The 18,743-nt window shown below is 41.9% G+C and overlaps 1 pseudogene; it reads left to right on the forward strand.

The window, feature by feature from the left end:
* The first annotated feature begins 9,501 nt into the window (after positions 1-9,501).
* On the forward strand, positions 9,502-15,607 carry LOC138093122 (serum amyloid A protein-like; annotated as a pseudogene).
* The last annotated feature ends 3,136 nt before the right edge of the window (positions 15,608-18,743 follow it).

Genomic DNA, 18,743 nt, shown 5'->3' on the forward strand with positions numbered 1-18,743 from the left:
AAGATTGCCAGAAGGAACACTGTAATACCAAGACAGGAAAAAAAACCCCACAAATGTCAAAATAAACTGTGATAAATCCATGTTTTGCAGTAATCTTCAGTGCTGAAAATGAAAGGACTACTGTATTTCATCAACATACCTGTATTTAAAGAACATATTGTTGATCAAAATAAATAAATGACCAGTGAACTATACAATATAAATCTAGTTACAGAAGTTCAAAACCTGGCAAAAATCTTAAAAATATATTGTTTATGGATACACATATGTGATTAAAAAAATAATTTTAAAACAGCAAGGGAATGATAACCCTAAGTTTAGGATGGAAATTACCTTTGAAGAGAAATGTGTAGAAGAGAGAGGGACATGACAGGCTTCTGCGATGTTAGTAATATGCTGTTTTCTGGATTGGGGGCTTCTTGGAGAGGAATACTTTAAAAGCTTTAGCTGGTAAAGTAATATAAATTAACATATTAATTTTAATTATTCTGCCACTGACCTTCATAAGAACAAAATTACATAAATTCTAAAACTGCTCAGCAAAAGATATGGGTATTGAACAAGAGCCTACTGCATAGCACAGTGGACCCCGCCAAGTTTTGTGTGGCAGCCTGGATGGGAGGGGAGTTTGGGGGAGAATGGATACATGCATGTGTGTGGCTGAGCCCCTTCTCTGTCCACCTGAAACTGTCACAACAATGTTCATCAGGTATACTCCAATGCAAAATGAAAAGGTTTTTTTAAAAAAAGGTTTTGGGTATAGCACACATTGTTGCTTTTTAAAAATTTTTATAGGGGTATAGTAGATTTACAACAGTGTGTTAGTTTCAGATGTGCAGCAAAGTGATTCGGTTACACATACATTGTTTCTTAAATCAGTCTGTTGTGTGTCTGATTCTTTTGTGATCCCATGGACTGTAGCCCCCCAGGCTCCTCTGTCCACAGGATTTTCCAGACAACAATACTGAAGTGGGTTGCCATGACCTCCTCCACGGGATCTTCCCCACCCAGGAATCAAACCCAGGTCTCCTGCACTGCAGGCGGATTCTTCACCGCCTGAGCCACCAGGGAAGTCTTTGAATCAGTCTAGTAATTTCCAAACAATTTGTTGATTTTTTGGTTGGCGTGTGTGTTATCTGATACAGCTGAGACTAATCAAGTGGGGACCTTCTTGCTGTGATTTGACATGGAGGATCCATGTGCTCGTCAATACTTACCCATCAAATTAATATTAATAGTTGTTGGATGATATGTAGTATTGAGAGAATCATTTCCTAGGCAGGTTGATGAGAAGTCCAGGGGTCCCCAAGGAGAGAGGGGTCTGGAATTCTCAAGGAGGAAGAAAGGACAAACTTTTTTTTCCCCTCTACATTCCTTAGGATTATATAACAATAATGTATCCTGCTTGAGGACAGTCTCTGGAAAAAACCTTCTGGCTAATCCTGTTATCTTAAAATGTAAATTATGGGAGTAGGTCTGCTGCTGCTGTTGCTGCTGCTGCCAAGTCGCTTCAGTCATGTCCGGCTCTGTGCGACCCCGTGGACGGCAGGTCTAGTGAGGTCTTTACAACCTCCAGACATTCTTTGGATTCATTGTAATAACTAATTGGAGAGTATGTAACTCCGTTGCTAACACTAGCAAGGGGGTACTCTTCCTGCCCCCTTCTGATGTCTGTGTCAGAAGCTTTCTCTATCCCTTTTATACTTTAATAAAACTCTATTGCACTAAAGCTCTGAGTGATCAAGCCTCGTCTCTGGCCCCGGATTAAATTCTTCTCCTCTGGAGGCCAACAATCCTGGCGTCTTTTCATGGTTCATCAACAGCGTTTCAGTATCAATAGGTGGAGAGAGAAATGGTCCATGGTGCTGAATTCTTTCTGTAAGGTAGCATATTCAATTAATTAACACTGGGATATAATTGATGTAGAAAATTACATTGGTTTCATGTGTACAACATAATGAACTTCCCATCCACAAGTTCCATATCTGAGGACTCAACTAAACTTGGACCTAAAATATTTGAAAAACAAAATTTCCAGAAAGCAAAACTTGAATTTCTTTGGTTTGGCAACTATTTACATAGCATTTATAATGTACTAGGTATTATAGGTAAAATAGAGATAATTTAAAGCATATGGGAGGAAGGTCTGAGGTTATATGCAACTACTACACCATTTTATATACGGGACATGAGCATCTGAGGATTCTGGTATCCACAGGAGTCTTGGAACCAGTCCTCCACAGATATTACAGGACGACTGTATTGTGAAATGACTGCCACAAGAAGTATAGATAGCATCCACTACCACCACACATAGCTACAATTCTTTTTTCTTGTGATAAGAATTTAAGATTTATTTTCTTAACAACTTTCAAATATACAATATTATTAACTATAGTCACCATGCTGCATATTACATCCCCAAGATTTGATTATTTTATAACTGGAAGTTTGTACCTTTTGATCCCCTTCATTCCACTCATTCATTTCCCACTCCCTGCCTCTAGCAATGATTAATCTGTATCTATAAATTCAGCTTTTGATTTTTATTTCAGATTCAACATATGAGTGAGATCATGTGCTATTTGTCTTTTTCTGTCTGACTTATTTAAATACTTTAGATTGCCCTTAAGGTCCATGCAGATGACACCACCCTTATGGCAGAAAGTGAGGAGGAACTAAAAAGCCTCTTGATGAAAGTGAAAGAAGAGAGTGAAAAGTTTGGCTTAAAGCTCAACATTCAGAAATCGAAGATCATGGTGTCTGGTCCCATCACTTCATGGGAAATAGATGGGGAAACAGTGGAAACAGTGTCACACTTTATTTTGGGGGGGCTCCAAAATCACTGCAGATGGTGATTACAGCCATGAAATTAAAAGATGCTTACTCCTTGGAAGGAAAGTTATGACCAACCTAGATAGCATATTGAAAAGCAGAGGCATTACTTTGCCAACAAAGGTCCATCTAGTCAAGGCTATGGTTTTTCCAGTGGTCATGTATGGATGTGAGAGTTGGACTATAAAGAAATCTGAGCGCCAAGAATTGATGCTTTTGAAGTGTGGTATTGGAGAAGACTCGAGAGTCTCTTGGACTGCAAGGAGATCCAACCAGTCCATTCTGAAGGAGATCAGCCCTGGGATGTCTTTGGAAGGAATGATGCTAAAGCTGAAACTCCAGTACTTTGGCCGCCTCATGCGAAGAGTTGACTCATTGGAAAAGAGTCTGATGCTGGGAGGGATTGGGGGCAAGAGGAGAACAGGATGACAGAGGATGAAATGGCTGGATGGCATCACTGACTCAATGGACATGAGTTTGGGTGAACTCTGGGAGTTGGTCATGGACAGGGAGGCCTGGTGTGCTGTGATTCATGGGGTCGCAAAGAGTAGGACACGACTGAGTGACTGAACTGAACTGAACTGAAGGTCCATCCGAGTCATAGTAAATGGCAAGCTTTCTCCTTTTTCACGGCTGAATAATATTTCTATGTATGAATATATATGTGTGTGTGTGTGTGTACACATACATGTGCACATATATATGTATGTTCTATTAGTATATAAATAACCTTTTCTTTATGCAGTCATTCATCAACAGACTCTTAGGTTGATTCCATGTCTTGACTAGTGTAAATAGAGCTGCAATGAACATGGAGCTGCATATATCTTTTCCAGTTAATGCTTTCCTTTCTTTCAGATAAGTACTCAGGAGCGGAATTGTTAGATCATTTAGTTATACTTTTAGAACTAATATTTTAGGTAGTTCTATTTTTAATTTTTAAAGGATCCTCCATACTGTTTTCCTTAGTGGCTGCTGCAATTTACATTCCCACTGACAGCGCACAGTTATCCCTTTTCCCCCACATCTTTGCCAACACTTGCTGTTTCTTTTTTAAAAGAGCCATTCTAATGGGTGTGAGATGGCATCTCATTATGGTTTTTGTATTTCCCTAATGATTAGTGATGTTGAGCACCTTCACATGTGTCTGTTGACCATTTATATGTCTTCTTTGGAAAAAGTGTCTAGTGAGATCCTCTGCCCATTTTTAAGTCAGATTGTTTTATTTTGCCATTGAATTGAATGAGTTCTTAATATATTTTGGAAATGAACCCATTACCAGATATATGATTTGCAAATATTTCCTCTCATTTGGTAATTACTTTTTCATTCTGTTGATGGTTTCCTTTGCCGTGGAGAAGCTTTTTAGTTTACGATAGTCCTGCTGCTGCTGCTAAGTCACTTCAGTCGTGTCCGACTCTGTGAGGCCCCATAGACGGCAGCCCACCAGGCTCCCCCATCCCTGGGATTCTCCAGGCAAGAACACTGGAGTGGGTTGCCATTTCCTTCTCCAATGCATGAAAGTGAAAAGTGAAGGTGAAGTCGTTCAGTTGTGCCCGACTCTTCGCGACCCCATGGACTGCAGCCTACCAGGCTCCTCTATCCATGGGATTTTCCAGGCTAGAGTACTGGAGTGGGGTGCCATTGCCTTCTCCGAAGATAGTCCTACTTGTTTATTTTTGCTTTTGTTGCCTCTGCCATTGGTGTTAAACCTCCCAAAAAATCTTTACAAGACTGATGTCAAGGAGCTCCTGGTGCTATGTGTGTGTGCTGAGTCATTTTAGTCGTGTCCAACTCTTTGTGACCCTATGGACTGTAGCCAGCAGGCTCCTCTGTCCATGGGAATCTCCAGGCAAGAATACTAGAGTGGTTTTCCATGCTCTTTTCCAGGGGATCTTCCTGATCCACGGCTCGAACCCGTATCTCCTCCTTCTTCTGCACTGCAGTTCTTTCACAGCTGAGCTACCTGGGAAGCCCCAAGGAGCTTACTACCTATGTTTCTTCTAGGACCTTAATGGCTTCAGGTCTTACATCCATGTCTTTAATCTATTTGAGTCAAGTTAAGTTAATGGTATGAGATAGTGTTTCAGTTTCATGCTCTTAGAAGACTGTCTGCCCAGTTTTCAAACACCAGCTGTCCTTTGCCCATTATACATTCTTGGCTCCTTTGTCATCAATTAATTAACCATACATGCATAAGGCTCTCCATTCTGGTCCACTGATCTATGTGCCGGTTTTTAATGTAAACATCATACTGTTTTGACCACTATAGCTTATTTTGAAATGAGGAATTATGATACCTTTAACTTAGTTCTTTATTCTTAAAATTACTTTGGCTATTTGGGGTCTTTTGTGGTTTCATGTGAATTTTAGATTGTTCTATTTTTGTGAAAAATGGCATTGGAATTTTAATAGGGATTGCATTAATTCAATAGATTACTTTGGGTAGTATGGATATTTTAACATGACTAATTCTTCCAGTCCATGAAGACTTAAATTTTTTAGAAAAGGTATTTTAATGAGGCTGAATATAATATTTATTTTTCAAACCAGTAATATTTTAAATATTACGTGAGTTTTAACCCTTAAAGGATGCTCACAAATGTTCTCACCTGGATACTAAACAGGCATTTTATATTAGACAGACAAATCTGAAAAGTAAGAGAAAAAGGAACCCGTGTAGACAGAAATTCAGATAAAATATTAACTATAACAAAATGGGGCTTCCCAGGTGGTGCAGTGGTAAAGAATCTGCCTGCCAGTGCAAGAGACGCAAGAGACACAGGTTTGATCCCTGGGTTGAGAAGACCCCCTGGGGAAGGGAATGGCAGCCCCTTCCAGTATTCTTGCCTGGAACATTCTATGGACAGAGTAATCTGGTGGGCTACAGTCCATGATGTTGCAAAGAGTCGGACATGACTGAGTTACTGAGCATATACACACATAACAAAACGAGTGACTTTAGACACAAAAGATTACATTCTCAATATTCCACGCTCACTATCCTACTTTGGCCTTTTATCCTTTCGGTAAATTTTGAATTTCTCAAGCCAGTCTCTTTTTCTCTCAGGGCTATGTAGTGGGATTCCAGGGCTTAGTCTTAGAAAAACTATATGTCCACTCAACTGCTGGTGAAAGAAGTTGTGCCAGCATAAGGGGAGACTATCTCCTCTTCTCTAGCAACTTCAAGAAATACAGATGGTTTTCTACATCAAAAACTATCCTTGCAACAGTTATTTCTAACAAAGAAAACTTGAAAGACACCCAGGCTTCAAAAAATGTTGCTATACCCTGTAAAATTAAACCTTGATCTTTAAATCTTTAATTCTGTTTGATAGTCTTACTTGTTAATATATTAAAACTGCATGGCTTTCACAATAATATATTAGTTTATCTTTCTGTCTTCTGCAAAGTATAAATTATTATGAATTTTCTTGGTTACTCTAGAAGAGTTAAAATGTATTAAATATTTAACATGTGCCCAGAACTGATCCAAGCCCTAAAACATTAACCATTTAATCCTAAAAATAACTCTATACGGTAGGTATTATTTTCTTCACTTTACATTGATGGAACTGCTCATGAGTGTTTCCTTTTGTCCCTCTGAGTCTGGGACTTAGGCCTCAGATGCTATTCTGTGGGGCTTTTTTTTGTTTGTTATTCTGTTTTCTGATTCTTCATAGCCTTGGTATTCTCTGCAGCTTATATTAACTGTGAGAGAAAAATGGAGATCCCTTAGGTATCTCAATAGCCTTGTGGCACACGGCTTTTGGAGTAGGGGGTACCATCTAATTTCTTATGTAACCCAGGTCAAATGTAGAACTGTTTACTAACTGTCACTATTAACTCCCTGGGACCATAGGCGCTAACAGAGACCATCTGTGCAAACCAGGACACAGCGACTCATGGGAGACTCTTGGGAGATCCCTTTAAAGCCTGAAGATTCTGATATGGCCAAGACAGGGTGCCCTTCTTCTGCAGGAAAAACAAATGAAAAGAACTGACCACCATTGTTGTCTATTATTCTAAGCATGTCCCTGCCAGGAAGACAGAGAAGACAGAGTGCATTAAGAAACAAGGTGAAGAACTTGCAATGCTTGACTTGGTTTCTAGAGATTGTACTTGCTTTCTCTCTAATGATTCTATCAAAGAAGAAATGACTGGAGTGACATGAGGAAGTGGGGAGTGGATTCCCAGTAATGAATGGCTCCAAGCTAAGTAAAAGAGTTGCAACAGAATGTGGTCACTGGCTCATGGTTTCTGCCCTGAGGAAAGTAGGAGGACAGCAGGAGAAAGGGGGGTGGATGTCACAGCCCCCCTCTACGGAGTAGCCCCCAGTGCATGCCCAGCGTCAGTGACTCTGGGTGACTGACAGCATCCCTTCTCCCCTCCATGCACACTCATATTCAGCTGAGCCAGCTCAGGGACCTGGAGTACCTGGACCACAGGGAACCCCATCTTTCCCAAGGAGTATAAGTTCTGTTGGGAATATTTGAATGTTACTTAGTTTTTCCCTGGATAAGAACCAGAGGGACAGAGAAATCCTTTAGACAGCTATCTGCCTTACATGTTCATCTCATTACACCTACAAGAAATAAGATATGATCCAGACGCAGGAGGAGGCATCATCCTTATTCTGGGAGGCTCTATTCTAAGACAGTGATTCCCACACACCAGAGTCACCCTCACTTGGCTTGCTTCCTCTGGGGCCAGTGTTCTTCTGTCTAATGTCCTCCTCCTATTTCCCCGAGTCTGCTATTAATAACAGATTGCAGGTTCTTCACCCTTCTTCCCTTTCTCAGGGTTACCACCATGTCCTTCCAGACTCTTATTTACCATCTCCTAGCGTCTCAGTTCCCAGGCCTCTGCGATTTGCTTGTATCTGTGTTGGAGATTGCTTTTCTGTGTCTCCAATGCATGGCTCACATTCCTTCTCTCCTATAAACACTCCAGGCAAGAATCCTGAGGTGGTGCTCCCTGCGCTGGGCCTTACTTGCCCTCCTGAGGCTTCCAACTCATGGTCCCACCATCAGGAAGAGCAGATCTGAAGTCCTCTGAATCACCAACCATCTCTGACATATTACACATGCACCATCCCTTCTCCTCTAGGGAAATCCAGTGGCCTTTGAAATTTCCCTTTTGGATGAGGAGGCAGAGACGGGGCAAGGAGTTCATCAGAGACTCCTCCTTGTGATAGCACCTGCATGAATTTCCCTCTCAGGATTGTCTCACGAAACTCACAGAATAAAGCCCAGTCCTGTTTTCTGGTTGAAACAGCTGTTCTCTGACATCACACCCTCCCAGCATTCTTGTACTAAGTTCCAGCTTTCTCTGCATCCTTCTCAAATCTTCTATTCTGGCCATGTAACAGCCAGTGGGTCCATTTCTGATCATTTTTATGATGTGTCATTGCTACACAACATTATGGCAAATTTCTACACTACAGTTCAACATTCCTGGGGTTACAGTGATCTCTCCACATAGCCTGTCATGATCTTCAACAGTGTCTGTTCATAGATACACTCGAGTGGAGAATTCCCTTTCCCAGTGCTAAGTCCACCCTATGTGGGTGCTGGAAGTTTGATTTTCCTTGGTTTCTATTTCCTTCTTTCCTACTGCTGTACCCTGGGGTCCCAGCTTCATCCTGAGCTGTCCTTTGCGATGGACCTATTCTGCTGTTCCATTCACCCTGTATCCTCACATTCTTTAGGCAATCAGCTCTCTTTTTCTAATATTGATTACCCTTCACAGAAAATGTCAGTACATTATTGTGTGGGGGAAAAACACCTTGTTCCCACCAGGAGTGAGACTGGAAACAGACAGAAAAAGCCTAAGTTTCTACTCTCTTAAAAGCTGCAGGATTGCACAATTTAGGGAAATTAGACGTGAGTGAAGAATAATACTGCTGTTTTGAATGCTGTGTTCTGGTCAAGAGGGATTTCCCCAAATTTCCCTTCTTTTTTCTTTTTTTGCTTCAAACCCATCTTCTGATTTGTTCCTCTAGCTGAGTTTCAGTATATAAAGCACCAGTGCCATCTCCCAGGCAGCCAGCACAGGCAGCTCAGCTTCACCAGGAACCTCAGCAGGAAGACACAGCCAAAGGTGAGGTGCTAGAACTTTCCAACACTTTTCCTCCTTGAAGACTCTCTCTCTTCACCAGCATTCCTGTGCTGCAGCCCCAGCTCTCTGCTGCCTTCCTGAGTCTACTATTCTGACAGAATTCACCAGGTGTGAGTGCTTCAGGGGGCAGGGCTTCCCTCATATGCTTCTCCTGTGTGAAGGCAGAGATGGGGTGAGCAGGTGGTCCACAAATACCAGAGCATTGCTCACCTTGTCTCATCACTGCAGAGGCGTGGTGCCCAGACTCCTCATGCCTTTGGGTAACTTGCAGTACATTGGGTTTCAGGGCTGACAGAGGATGACTGGACTGGAATGTGGTTTATGCTAAAAGCCCATTGCAATCCTTCATACAGGAAATCATTGGGATTCCGAGGATTCACACGAAAATGAGAACTGGATCCTCCATAATACAATTTATCATCTATCTATCTGTTGAGATAAAATTCAGTGGCATTTATTTTTGGAATGTAAGGATGTATCAACATTACAACTCCCTCCCCAAGAGCTCTCATCCTTGGTTGAGTCTGCGTATCTCTCTGCAGCAGGATGAAGCTCTCCATGGGCATCATTTTCTGCTTCCTGATCCTGGGCATCAGCAGTCAGAAATGGGGAACATTCCTCAAGGAAGCTAGTCAAAATGAGGACCAAAGGATGGGCCAGGGGAGGCTGTGTCTGCTTCCCCCAGGATTCACCTGAGCAGAGGCCACATCCTCACAGGGTAAAGGCCACAAACAGGCAGAAAAGGAGCTTGCTTTTTGTGGTAGCACTTTGTCAGGCTTTTCTGACCAGCTTTGCACTCTGGTTTGGAGATCCCCAAACCTGAAGTCACATGAAGTTTGGGCCCCAACTTTCAACAGGAGTGAGGAAGAAATCTGGGTTCAGGGGTGAAAATGAAAGTGAAAGTTGCTCAGTTGTGTCCAACTCTTTATGACCTCGTGGACTATACAGTCCACGGAATTCTCTAGGCCAGAATACTGGAGTGGGTAGCCTTTCCCTTCTCCAGGGATCTTCCCAACCCAGGGATGTAACCCAGGTCTCCCTCATTGCAGGAGGATTCTTTATCAGCTGAGCCATAAGGTAAGTCCAAGAATACCGAAGTAGGTAGCCTATCCCTTCTCCAGCGGATCTTTCTGACCCAGGAATCAAACCAGGGTCTCCTGCATTGCAGGAGGATTCTTTACCAACTGAGCTATCAGGAAAGCCTTTCAAAGTCACTCAGTCGTGTCTGACTCTTTACGACCCCATAGACTATACAGTCCATGGAATTCTCTAGGCCAGAATACTGGAGTGGGTAGAGTTTCCCTTCTCCAGGGGATTTTCCCAACCCAGGGATCGAACCAGGTCTCCCACATTGCAGGCAGATTCATACCCAGCTGAGCCACGAGGGAAGCACAAGAATACTGGAGTGGGTATCCTATCCCTTCTCCAGGGTATCTTCCCGACCCAGGAATATAACCCGGTCTCCTGCATTGCAGGCTGATTCTTTACCAACTGGCTGTCAGGGAAGCCCCATCAGGTGTTCCTTAAATACAAGAATGGCTCTGCTTCCCCCTTGTGGGCAACCAGGGGACAGCTCATTTCCAAGTCTGGTAGCCATGAGATACATGCATCCAATGGTTGGGGAGTGTTCACACTATCCACCCACTTAATACTTGCAACTAAAATAACTGAGCCTCCTTTGGGCACTGTTCTAAAAGCTTTGTATGTATAAATGAACTCGTTTTCATCCTCAGGTTTTAATCCTTTAGCCCTGAAATGTAGGTACCATTATCCCTTAACAGAGAACCCGAGGCAACAAGAGATTTAGACACATAACAAAGTCCTTCAACAGAGCAGGATTTAACCCTGGATGGTGAGCTCCCAGACCTTGCTGTTAACGCCAGCACTTCTACTGCCTTCTAGACAAGAGTTCATGTAGGAGAGTGAGGGGTTTGTGCACACACGTCCTGCTCTTTATCTGAGTAGGTGACAGATGGTGGGGATGTGGTGTCTTTGGAAGGAAACTCTATAGAGTTCTCCTCCCCACAAAAAATGGCACCATGAGTTACCTTGACAATGGTTCTACTGAGGCTGAGACCTGGTGAGAATCCTATAGCAAGATATGTAGACCTCACTAGCCAGAGTGAAGTGGCCAAAATTTATTTCACAAAATTATTTTTTGTGTTTTTCTTCTGTGATAGTTTTTGACTTAACTGTTTTAAAAGTTTGCTGTTAATTTTATTGAAATTCTCACAGACCCAGCTAAAAATTTCTTTTCATCTCTGAGGTCAATGTTCTTCCAAGGGTTGTTCTAGGATCACTTGCGTGAGAATCACCTGTGGTCTGTGGTGCTCTGTGGAACTGCCTGGGTCCACACACAACTCCTTCCCTGAACACAACCCCTGGGGCTGAGATGAAATTTGGCTTTTATTAAGCACCCCAGTTAATTTTTATACACACTGAAGTATGCACAGTTACCTCTGGTTTCCCTGTTCTTAGGTGACAAGATACGTACGTCAAGCATTTTGGAAATATTTTTATGAGAATTCTGGATTCCAAGGAGCTATTTAAATCAGTGTGAATAATAGAGATGTCATAACTCTTAACAATACTATCTTTCCAAATGCCAAACATAACAAATATATAAAAAGGAGATAGGTTATCTCATAGAGTCACCATTTAAACCATGATTATAATTCTATATTAGATTTTTCTTGTTTTCCTGATAAGCAGTTTTTTTTTTTTAGAAAAAAGATGTTGCCATTTAATTTTAGTTGACCAGATCCCTTCTGTCCATAACTCTCTGCTCCTCATCTTGGTTCATTCTTTTTCTTTTTTTATCACACTCATCTTGGTTCATTCTTTTTCTTTTTTTATCACACTCTTCCTAAGGACCAGAGAGTGATTGTGTACTGAGCACCTACAATGTTCTATTAACTAAACCTGTATTTCCCTCAATTCTTCTGCATAAACATCCCCAGGGAGGCAACACTCCTCCATTTTACTGGAGAGGACACTGAACTTTAGAACTGGTGGACCAGTTGCCCTTTTACTGCATCTAATTACCCTGTTTCTTCAAATCTCTTAGGGAACTCACTTTTATCACCTGCTAACTGAATTTTCCCAGGTGCAAAATATGCCCAGACCACTCTGACTTAAATTGAAGAAAGTAGGGAAAACTTCTAGACCATTCAGGTATGACCTAAATCAAAACCCTTACGATTATACAGTGGAAGTGACAAATAGATTCAAGGGATTAGATCTGATAGACAGAATGCCTGAAAAACTATGGATGGAGGTTCATGACATTGTACAGGAGGCAGTGATCAAGATCATCCCCAAGAAAAAGAAATGCAAAAAGGCAAAAATAATTGTCTCAATAACTGTGAAAAGAAGAGAAGCAAAAGGCAGAGGAAAGGAAAGATATATCCATTTGAATGCAGAGTTCCAAAGAATAGCAAGGAGAGATAAGAAAGCCTTCCTCAGTGATCAATGCAAAGAAATAGAGGAAAACAACAGAATGGGAAAGACTAGAGGTCTCTTCAAGAAAATTAGGTACCAAGGGAACATTTCATCCAAAGATGGGCTCAATAAAGGACAGAAAGAAGCAGAAGATACTAAGAAAAGATGGCGAGAATACACAGAAGAAGTATACAAAAAAGATCTTCATGACCCAGATAGCCATGATGGTGTGAGCACTCACCTAGAGCCAGATACCCTGGAATGTGAAGTCAAGTGGGCCTTAGGAAGCATCACTACGAACAAAGCTAGTGGAGGTGATGGAATTCCAGTTGAGCTATTTCAAATCCTGAAAGATGATGCTGTGGATGTGCTGCACTCAATATGCCAGCAAATTTGGAAAACTCAGCAGTGGCCACAGGACTGGAAAAGATCAGTTTTCATTCTAATTCCAAACAAAGGCAATGCCAAAGAATGTTCAAACTACAGCACAATTGTACTCATCTCACATGCTAGCAAAGTAATGCTCCAAATTCTCCAAGCCAGGCTTCAACAGTACATGAACCATGAACTTCCAGATGTTCAAGCTGGTTTTAGAAAAGGTAGAGGAACCAGAGATCAAATTTCCAACATCTGTTGGATCATTGATAAAACAAGAGAGTTCCAGACAAACATCTACTTCTTTATTGACTATGCCAAAGCCTTTGAATGTGTGGCTCACAACAAACTGGAAAATTCTTCAAGAAATAGGAATACCAGACCACCTGACCTGCCTCTTGAGAAATCTGTATACAAGTCAAGAAGCCACAGTTGGAACTGGACATGGAACAACAGACTGGTTCCAAATCGGGAAAGGAGTATATTAAGGCTGTATATTGTCACCCTGGTAATTTAACTTATATGCAGAGTATATCATGTGAAATGCTGGGCTGAATGAAGCAAAAGCTGGAATCAAGATTGCTGGGAGAAATGTCAATAACCTCAGATATGCAGTGATACCACCCTTATGGCAGAAATCGAAGAAGAACTAAAGAGCCTCTTGATGAAAGTGAAAGAGGAGAGTGAAAAAGTTGGCTTAAAACTCAATATTCAGAAAACTAAGATCATGGCATCTGGTCCCATCACTTCATGGCAAATAGATGGGGAAACAATGGAAACAGTGAGAGACTTTATTTGGGGGGGCTCCAAAATCACTGCAGATGGTGACTGCAGCCATAAAATTAAAAGACGCTTGCTCCTTGGAAGAAAAGCTATGACCAACCTAGACAGCATGATAAAAAGCAGAGACATTACTTTACCAACAAAGGTCTGTCTAATCAAAGCTATGGTTTTTCCAATAGTCATATATGGATGTGAGAGTTGGACTGTAAAGAAAGCTGAGCACCAAAGAATTGATGCTTTTGAACTGTGGTGTTGGAAAAGACTCTCGAGAGTCCCTTGGACTGCAAGGAGATCCAACCAGTCCATCCTAAAGGAAATCAGTCCTGAATATTCATTGGAAGGACTGATGCTGAAGCTGAAACTCCAATACTTTGGCCACCTGATGTGAAGAACTGACTCACTGGAAAAGACCCCAGTGCTTGAAAGATTGAAGACAGGAGTAGAAGGGGATGACAGAGGATGAAACGGTTGGATGGCATCACTGACTCCATGGACATGAGTTTGAGTAAGCTCTGGGAGTTGGTGACCAACAGGAAGCCTGGCGTGCTGCAGTCCATGGGGTTGCAAAGAATCGGACACGATTCAGTGACTGAACTGAGCTCAGATGTATGCAGAACCAAGTTGTCCTCACTGAGTGTACAGGGATGAATATTTTCCCCTTTACTCTGTTAGAACTATCCTGTATCTGCAGCCTCCCTTAGTATTGCCTTTGTTCTCAAGTTCTGGTCAGAGCCTTCCTGTATTTTTCCAGGTAAGAGGTTCATTGTACAAACAAATGTCCTTTAAAGAGCATCTGACTTCTTCTTGCACACATCACACCCCACCAGAAACAAAGTACCAACAGGCTTAAAATGGAATCAAACAGAATAAAACTTGCACCAAGTGTGATTCTCACAAGTTTAAATCAGAGAAGTGAAAAGTAAAAGAATCTTTATTTCAAGCCAATATAATAATTTCCACGGGCTTACTCAAAGGCTGAAATTTGGACGCAGTGGGAAGAAAATGTATCATTTCTCTATTTTGCCAAGATATGACCACATTAATCTCATCATTTTCTTTCCCTTTCCAGCGGCTAAAGACATATGGAGGGCCTACTTGACATGACAGAGTATTAGTAATGTTAGTCACTCAGTCGTGTCTGACTCTTTGTGGCCCCATGGACTGTAGCCTGCCAGGCTTCCCTGTCCATGGAATTCTCCAGGCAAGAATACTGGAGATTAATTATTATTAATGGCCAGTATTATTGGTACATTATCTCCTTTTTAAAAACAATCATGTTTATTGATCATCCCCATAGTATTACATCGTGTCCAACCCTTCTGAGACTCCATGGACTGTAGCCCACCAGGCTCCTCTGTCCATGGGATTTCCCAGGCAAGAATACTGGAGTGGGGTGCCATTTCCATCTTCAGGGGATCGAACCTGAATACTGGCCATTTCTTACTGACATGAGAGAAGCCAACTACAAATATTCAGACAAATACTTCCACTCCCAGGGAACTATTATGCTGCCTAAAGAGGACCAGGGAGGACCTGGGCTGCTAAAGTGATCAGGTACCAGGGACACTGGCGATGCAGGGATGGATGAGGAGAGCTCGGCTGTGGGCCCTCCTCCTCTTACCCACCCTCCTGCTCTGTGCCCAGTGTGGGGTCTGAGTGGCTGAAGAGCAGAATGAGGCTGGTGGAACCAGCAATTCTCAGCCCTCTCCCTATGAGAGCTATTCACCAAGCACAGGGCTAAGTTGGGCTGATGTGCGCTGTCTCAGAGTTTTAGCCCCTCTTTCCTTGGCTCCTCTCAGAGTCATTGATTCCTTGGAAAGAGGAGAGGTGGGGAGGGTGCAGCTGTGGCTCATCAGCCCTGGATTAATCTCCTCCCCACGCTTCTCCATTCCAGTGATGCCAGAGAGAATGCTAAGAGAGTCACAGGCTTGTCTAAGTATGGCGACAGTGGCTACGGGTGAGAGGACTCGAGGGCCGACCAGTGTGCCAATGAATGGGACTGGAGCGGCGAAGACCCAATCACTGCAGACCTGCTGGCCGGCCTCAGGAATAATTCAGAGTAAAACTACAGTTATCCATTGATAACTGTTGGGGATGGGTTTCAGGACCCCTGCAGAAACCAAAATCCGCAAATACTAAGTGCTTCATATAAAATGACACAGTATAGTCGGCCCTCCACATGGAGGGCATGCCAGTTTTATGTCCAGAACACGGACCATGCTTTATAAACCATATATGGACCATTATATGGAACAGTTATCTGTCCGCAACTCTGTGCTCCAAATCCTGGAAAGGATATTAAGAACATCATGAAAAACTTCAGCAGTAAAGCTTAAAACTTGATAAAAATCATCGAATTCTTAGAAAAACCCAATTTACCAAAACCGACTCAAGAAGAAATGAAAACTTTGATTAGTCTACAATCATTGTAAAAGATCAAATCTTCCTCCAAGGAATACAGTACTCCCAAAGGGTCCTACAGACAAATCTAACCCTTCAAAAAAGTGAATAATTATTTTTTTGTGCAAACAATTCTGCTGAGTAGAAAATACTCCCCCAGCATAGGGAAGCTTGACACTGTGAAAATGAAAGAAAAGTACAAGTGGTCAAAACTTTACAGAATATTATCAATAACAAGTTGTGAAGCTGAAAGGAGCTTTCAACTACCAATAATAATTTCCTGCTGCTGCTGCTAAAACGCTTCAGTCGTGTCTGACTCTGTGCGTCCCCATAGACGGAAGCCCACCAGGCTCCCCCATCCCATAATTTCCTAAATTACCAATAATAATTTTTAAATATTTAAACAACTATGCTAAAGACAAATTTACCATTTTTTTTGTCATAGAAAATGACCTTACAAGGCCATTGTCATACAAAAAGGTGATCAAAGAAACCATAGCAAAAACTACATTGAAAAAGGATTGCAAATACTCAGAGCACAGAGGATTTTTAGCGCAGTGAAACTAACTACTCTGTATGATACTATAATGGTAGATACTTGCCATTACAAATTTGCCAGAGTCATAGATTGTACAACCCCAAGAGTGAGCCCTAATGAAAAGTATGGATTCTGGATGATAAAGATGCCCCAGTGGGCTTGCATGCATGCTAAGTCGCTTAAGTCATGTCCAACTCTTTGCAACCCTATGGACTGCAGCCCCCCAGGCTCCTCTGTCCATGGGATTCTCCAGGCAAGAATCCTGGAGTGGGTTACCATGCCCTCCTCCAGGGGATCTTTTCAATCCAGGGATTGAACGCCTGTCTCTTACCATTTCCTGCATTGGCAGGTGGATTCTTTACCACCAGTACCACCAAATTTGCCAGATTCATAGGATGTACAACACCAAGAGTGAGCCCTAATGTAAACTATCGACTCTGGGTGGTAATGATACCCCAATGGAAGTTCAACAATTGTATCAAATGTTGTTTATTGTGTTTGGTGGAGAATGTTGATAATGGTGGAGGCTATCTACGAATGGGGGTAAGGATTCTATGGGAAATCTCTGTACCTTCTGCTTAATACTGCTGTGAACCTAAAACTTGAAAAATAAAGTCTATTAAAATAAGAAAAAAGGATTGTGGAAGTATGTCAGGCTGCTTATTAATAAAAACAGGTATTTTTCTGGATTTCACTTTAAGGTATTAGTTGGCTACTTTAAATTGGTGATTTGCTGTGATTTCTTTTTTCCCATTCTAAATAAATATTTCATATTGTAACTAACTTACTGTTTGTAATTTTGTAGTGTTTTCCCTAAAATGGGCTTCCAAAACTGAATAATTCAAATACCACAAAATCTGCCCCTGAACAAAAGATGAAAAAATGTGGATAATTATTTGAGCCTAAGACCCACATGTATTTTATATAATAATGCAGAGTATTTTTGCTCACTTTTAATATATTTTAAAATTTTCCATAACTGCAATTGCTATGTAAATTGGAACTTTATTTTGTTAGAAATTTTACCATCATCTATTCATGATTTTGAGAAGCAGGGTCCCTCAGGAACCACACCTAAGTCATTCTCCATTTGTAAATATGAGGCTCACAGTAATCTGATATGTATGTGCCAAAATTGGAGATCTTTCCTGCCGTGCTGCGATTCATGGGGTTGCAAAGAGTCAGACACGACTGAGAGACTGAACTGAACTGAACTGAGTATATTGATATCTTCTAGTACTGCTGTGCCTGAGCAGTTAAAACATTAAAATACATACTATTATTTAACTTACATGCAGAGTACATCATGAGAAACGCTGGAATGGAAGAAATACAAGCTGGAATCAAGATTGCCGGGAGAAATATCAATAACCTCAGGTATGCAGATGACACCACCCTTATGGCAGAAAGAGAAGAGGAACTAAAAAGCCTCTTGATGAAAGTGAAAGAGGAGAGTGAAAAAGTTGGCATAAAGCTCAGCATTCAGAAAACTAAGATCATGGCATCTTGTCCCATCACTTCATGGGAAATAGATGGGGAAACAGTGGAAACAGTGTCAGACTTTATTTTTTTGGGCTCCAAAATCGCTGCAGATGGTGACTGCAGCCATGAAATTAAAAGACGCTTACTCCTTGGAAGGAAAGCTATGACCAACCTAGACAGCATATTCAAAAGCAGAGACATTACTTTGCCGACTAAGGTCCGTCTAGTCAAGGCTATGGTTTTTCCTTTGGTCACGTATGGATGTGAGAGTTGGACTGTGAAGAAGGCTGAGCGCCAAATAATTGATGCTTTTGCACTGTGGTATTGGAAGAAGACTCTTGAGGGTCCCTTGGACTGCAAGGAGATCCAACCAGTCCATTCTGAAGGAGATCAGCCCTAGGTGTTCTTTGGAAGGAATGATGCTAAAGCTGAAACTCCAGTACTTTGGCCACCTCATGCGAAGAGTTGACTCATTGGAAAAGACTCTGATGCTGGGAGGGATTGGGAGCAGGAGGAGAAGGGGACGACAGAGGATGAGATGGCTGGATGGCATCACTGACTCGATGGACATGAGTCTGAGTGAACTCCCGGGAGTTGGTGACGGACAGGGAGGCCTGGTGTGCTGCGATTCATGGGGTCGCAAAGAGTCGGACACGACTGAGTGACTGAACTGAACTGATTTTATTTTAAATTAATTTTATTTTTCATTTCTGTAAGGGAATCATATTGTGTGTGTGTGTGTTAGTCACTCAGTCGTGTCTGACTCTCT

This window comes from Capricornis sumatraensis, chromosome 16 (assembly GCF_032405125.1).
Source record: "Capricornis sumatraensis isolate serow.1 chromosome 16, serow.2, whole genome shotgun sequence".
Lineage (NCBI taxonomy): Eukaryota > Metazoa > Chordata > Mammalia > Artiodactyla > Bovidae > Capricornis > Capricornis sumatraensis.